Source organism: Eumetopias jubatus, unplaced genomic scaffold (genome assembly GCF_037043125.1).
Source record: "Eumetopias jubatus isolate StellerSeaLion01/CBP00866 unplaced genomic scaffold, mEumJub1_p1.0 scaffold_55, whole genome shotgun sequence".
Classification (NCBI taxonomy): domain Eukaryota; kingdom Metazoa; phylum Chordata; class Mammalia; order Carnivora; family Otariidae; genus Eumetopias; species Eumetopias jubatus.
Window position 1 is genome coordinate 1,015,944 of NW_028274861.1, and position 6,000 is coordinate 1,021,943.

Genomic DNA, 6,000 nt, shown 5'->3' on the forward strand with positions numbered 1-6,000 from the left:
ACATTTACACATTTTAGATATAGATTTAGTTTAAAGGTTCTTTAAGTTTGCCTAGATTAATAAAAAAGATCTTCTGTATATAATATCTGAATTTTCAGTTTAAAAAAATTTTTTTCTGAGGTGAGTTTGGATCAAGGAACCAATATACCTCAGCCTGCCTCTTGGATTCAAAGGTGAATCTAATGGACACATCACCCTTTTAAGAGTTTTGCTAAATCGGAGGTTAAGATGTATATAGCAGTGCAAGCATAGATACTAACAAATCTTCAGTATCGATTATCTGATGAAAGGCATCGATCGTGGCTGCTACCCAACCAAAGAACAACAGGACATGGTTTCGTAAAGCAGACCACTTCTGAGGTCTAATGGTGCGGTATGAGAGCAGGGACATGAGAACCTGGCCAGGCATGTCACCAGGCAACATTAAGCGTTACTCAAATGGGAAAAATGGGCTTTTCTCCTTTCTTTGGGGCCCCTGACACACAAGTGCAGCAGAGTAACAATGTCCCTTCCCTGAACACCGCAGCAGGGGCTGACCTAGGCACTTCTGTAAATGCAGTCGTTAATTCTCACACGCCAACAAGAGAAGGACTAAGTACTTCCAATGCCTCTAGCTGACAATCGAGTCAGAGGATGTAAACATCACACGGAAGCACAGGAAGGACAGGCACCGACGCTCACACGCACGCTCTCACTCCAGCTCTGGCCGACACAGTCAATTCTGTGCATGAATTCCTCATCAGGAATCCATCTAAAACTAACATTTTCTTTGGTTAAAAGCTACTTAAATCACAGTTAATAGGAAAGATGCAAAAGCAAAACAGAAATGAACACATTTTACTTTAGATTTTTAAGAAGATCTTAAATTCTGAGACTATCACTGCTCAAGTGAATTTTAACCCAAGATGGGAGTGAAACTGAAGAGGTTCAGGGCAACCTCGTGAAGCCGGGGGTAGACAAAGTGGCCAGAAATAAACACACTGAAATCGTAACTATAGTTGTGTTTTTAGGATGAGCCAGTATTTTCTCTATGCTCTAAAATTTCTGTAATGCTCTACTGCTTTTATTGGAAACTGGGAAAATTAAGGAGCAGTCTGTCACTCAGACTTCCAGGAAGCACACAGCCTAAGGGGTCTCCGGCTCACGTGCACAGGGAACAACATACAATCACAGTGACCATTATAGCAAAGTCTGTAACTGTGAAAAATGAGAAGAAACCTCAAAGTCTCTTTTTCTGGAAAGATGGACATGTTCATTCAATGGAGTACTTCAGAGAAGTGAAAAGTGAATGTGTCACCATGGATCCATTTTAGAAATCAACGTTAAGCCAAAAAAGCGTGATACAACAGGAAACGGACAGTAAGATAATCTTTATATAGATTTTTTAAAGCATGCAAACAATACTATTATTTTAGTGACACAAACATAAGTAGTAAAATTATTAGATGTAACAACTGAATTTCAGACGCAGAACAGAAGTTGCCTTCGGGGGAAGAAAGGTGCGAGGAACAAAGCCAACAGGCATGGGGGAGCCGGGCTGGAGAGACAGACCTGGTATCACAGGGCACGTACAGGATGCCCCAAGGAGACCACCCCCGATGCCCGCCAGCAAAGGCTCCCAGTGGCCTCTGAGCCAAGACGCACAGGCAGCGCAAGGGCCCGACACCCCCGGCGAGGCTGCGAAGTCGGTCAGTGGCAGAGCTCTGGAAAACCCTGTAAGCGAAGTCCAATGGTACACAGCAGCAGTATCATGCTTCTGAAAACCTGATCGATTTATCTCTCAACCATCTCCACTCTGAAAACCAAATACTAAATATTAATAATTTAACTTAATTTCAAAAATCTTTTCTTTTACCAGAGGAGCCCAGTAGGTGTAGAGATAGCCTATTTTCAATGCTGGCACAAACTACGAGCAGGATAGAGATTCAAGAAAAACTTGAATTGTTCATATAAAACCTAAAAAGGAAAAGAAAAAATTAACACAATCTCTCCAAGGACAACCTTTAAAACTTCAATTAAATAATTAAATCAGCACAATATCTAACTATATTTCCATCAAACAGTGACAATATGCCCTCAGTTACAGTAAATTAAGTAATTCTGATACTGGCTTCCCAATAACTAAATTACATATATATTTATTTAAAATTATATTTAAAATAAACTGAAAAAACAATTAGAACTTCCAATTATGTTAAAAGCATCCTCTAAAAGTTTTTATTTTCTTGTATACAATTTCCAGTTTTGCACACTCCTCTGTAAATCTCTGTATGTATATCAAAGCAAATGAGATAGCGAAATCTTCCCAATGTAAGTCAATAAATATATTATTTATATACACACAAATGTGTATCTTGATAACTCACAAACTCTTACAATGGGAAAGTTCTATTAACCTTATATTTATGAAACGGTAAAAAATAAAATATAATACCCACGTTTCTGAACATGAACATCTGGGTAGCTTTAAAATAACTGAGCGAACAAGCAAAACATACACAATTTGACTTCACAAAAACTGTCTTAATCTCCTCTATTTACTTCTCTCGAAGTATAAGAAATAATGACATAAAAAAGTATGTGAATTGCACACCAATTCAGGAAGACAGCGACCTATATATTCTTTAAAATCTCTTGGCAGTTGATCTGCAATAATATTTTCAAATACAAAAGAAGTATCCTTCAACAAAATTTTAGGAATGCAAATCCTGCAACTTTGTTTTTGTTTTTTAATTCAAATAGAGTTATTTTTAAGGAAGAAAACCCAAGAGCCAGTATATTAATAGACTTCTATTTACAAATTCTCAAATTATTAAATTTAAATTGAAAATCAAAATGGAACAAATTTCATGTTTATAGATGAGAATAATTCAAACGGCACACTATCATTGCAATTAAACTTACAACCTTGCAACTTCCAAATCAAAATCTCTTTGGATGCCATTTTATATGCAACTTGGAGGGTATGGAAATGTTAACAAGAGCAGAGCAATGGGTTAAGTACTTATTGTTGACTTAAAGAGTCTGGAACCACAGTTTTTATATAATGAAGTTTTCTACATTACCATACAGCTGTTTGTGCAACTCAAAAATCAGCTACAATGATAACACGTTTCTATTCATAATCATATTCAATTGCTGTCTAAAGATGTTTTGAGTCATTTCATAAATTAATCTCAGCAGGAGAGAAAGCTCTTTCTCCTCAGTGATTTCTTTAAAATCTCAGGTAGCATAAATTATATCTATTAGCAATTCAAAAATTGCCATTTGTGCTAAAAATGGCATAGAATTCCTACTGTGCAATTACCAAATGTTTCTAAAATACTACGTTTTAGATGAAAAGCCTAATTTAAGAGACAATTTAAGAACGAGAATTCACACGGTAACAGTGGTGCAGCCACACCAACAGGTGCTCTCAGGACACAGCCCATCCCGGTGGGCTGCAGGGATTTGCTCTGGTCAGAGTGAGGCTGCACTGTGGGCTTTAAGCCACTGTAATCAATACTCTGTTGTCTACCGAATGAACTTTGTGACCTTTAGGAAAATGTACAATGCTTCGCCAATCTGCGAGTATTTAAAATTTAAAGAAAACAGTAACTTCATTCAAGAAAGATGAGAATATTTATCTGCCTGAAAGACAGCTTACATTTTATTTTCCTGACAAAAGAGCTGTCTTTTAATGACGGAGACAGTTTTGTGTGTTTTACTAAAGAGTTAATTAGATATGAAGCATTCACCAACTATTACATGGATGGGGGAGGGTGGTGAGGGCAATCAATGCCCAGTATAAAATCAGCATGATTATTTAAATTAAAACATGAAAAATAAAACAGCCCTTATTTCACTTTACCAAGACATTTTCTTGTAAAGAGCGTAAGAGCAAATAACTAGAATGTGTCAGAAACTTTGATATAGAAATATAACCAGTACCAGCTTCCTTTTGCCTTTAGAAAGACGAATAAATTGGTCTATAAAATAGGAAATGTACAAAAACCAAAAATTAGTCAATCACCCTAAATACATACTCAGTTTTGTAACTTAAGCCAAAAATACCACTAGCAACAAAAAAAGTAATGAAATATTTAAACTACATTATTTACACCTAGCATAATACCTAATTAAAGATAACTAATGATATAACAACATAACATGGCTTGAAATTTATAATGTGAAGTAGAAACTATTATCTATCAATGCTTATAGATATTTTGTTACTGAGTCACGTTTGTATAAAAAATTATTTTACTTTCATCATGAAGTTCCTTGGCAGGCTTTAAACTTAACATTCCACTTCACCTGCAAACAAAACTTAGGACTTATTTTCTGTTAATTTAATTTAGGCTTGATTATTTCTACAATAATATAAATATATTTATCTAGGATTGAAGTCAAACTATAAATTTTCTCACATTGAACTTCATGATGTACCCATTAAAAGTGCGCATGAATTATTTAACAACTACTTGAAACATGAATGGTTCAAAAGCAAAAGGTCACTGATTTGGACATGACACAATTAACGGGAAAAAAAATTAAAAAAAAAAAAAAAACAGTGAAAACAAAAGGAGCCAGCAATCTCTGATATGAAACCCATTCTTAAGAATGTAATAGTCTTACCCCAGGTATAAAGGTAAATACATTGTATTTTTGATTTTTTATAGAATTTCTGGGATGCTTTTCTTCACACTTTTCAGGATATCCAAGCCACACCGTGCGAGCTTTCAGTTCTCTCTTTCTTTGACAAATATTTATCAGCCAATCACAGCAAGTGCATGAAACAAAAGACACTCGTTATATATGCTTTTTAAAAAATGTTTAAATTAATGCTACATATTTAGAGCCAATACTGATTGTTTCTGTATTTACCAGACACCGAAAGCATATCTAATGTTAATCTGTAAAGGTTATCTTCAAATAGGTTATACTGACATAACTTTGACATAAAACACTGAAAGAGACTTGTATGAGTGCATAATGACTTCTAGAACCTCAGGGAAATGATCTTCCCTGTTTAGACCCTCTCACTGACAAAACCATTAAGTTTCTGAAGCAATCAATGCTCTTCTATGAGGAGAAAAGGAGAGCCGTGTCGTTTGCAATTCTCAATACACCGCTCAGTGATCCGATGACAAAGGTCCTCGGACATCAATTCTCTCAGGCAATCACTCTTTTCCTCTCTTAAAGAGGACTATTTTAGTAGCATTCATATAAAATGAAGACTTACGGCTCCATTCAATATTGGGAAAGAACACTGATGTTTAAGGGGATAGGGCCAAAGCTATCTTCCAGTCCGTCCATGTGCCATAGTGTCAGGACTCCAGCAGCACAAACGCTTCCACTTCCTGGACATCCAAACCATTATGTTTGGATAGAGGGAATAAACTTTTCTCAAAATACTTAAGAAAATGGTGAAAAGGTATCAAAATCGCCTAAACTAAGCATAAAATAATAATCGTGAATTTAAACTTCAGCATTAACAATTTGGCTTTGCTCAAATCTCCAAACTGCAGAAGGAGACCTAGAATGGCTTATGAAGGCAGGTTGTTGAACTGTATCTTCTAGGTGTAGTCTGGGCTACAACAGCAAGCCAGCAGCAAAAGGCAGAAGCTCTGAACTTCACTCTGTGACAGACTCAGCTGAAAAATTAACATGAAATTTTGTGTGACAATGTCAGTCTCAGGAGGTGTGATCATAAAATGAAGTTGGCATATCAGGACTTCCATCTTGAAATCACTGCATGTCTTCCACGGCAGGTGGGGAGGGCGCACTAGCCCTTTACTCCAATCACACTGACACAATCTTCAGAAGTCGCCTTACTTTGGATAGCACCCACGGTGGCATCCTATAAACTGAAATCGGTGTATCTCTACTGAATCTCTGCCTATTTCGTAGCTGTGCACAGAAAATCTTCAGTCCGGAAGGACAGGAGTGTGCCCTCCAGGTGTGGGCATCCACCTCTCGCCCGCCTGCAGGACTGGGAGCACTGCTACCTTGAGGAGC

The 6,000-nt window shown here is 36.8% G+C and overlaps 1 pseudogene; it reads right to left on the reverse strand.

The window, feature by feature from the left end:
* Nucleotides 1–4,791, reverse strand: part of LOC148161804 (putative phospholipid-transporting ATPase IIB) — a 377,807-nt pseudogene extending 373,016 nt beyond the window's left edge.
* Between the last annotated feature and the right edge of the window lie 1,209 nt (nucleotides 4,792–6,000).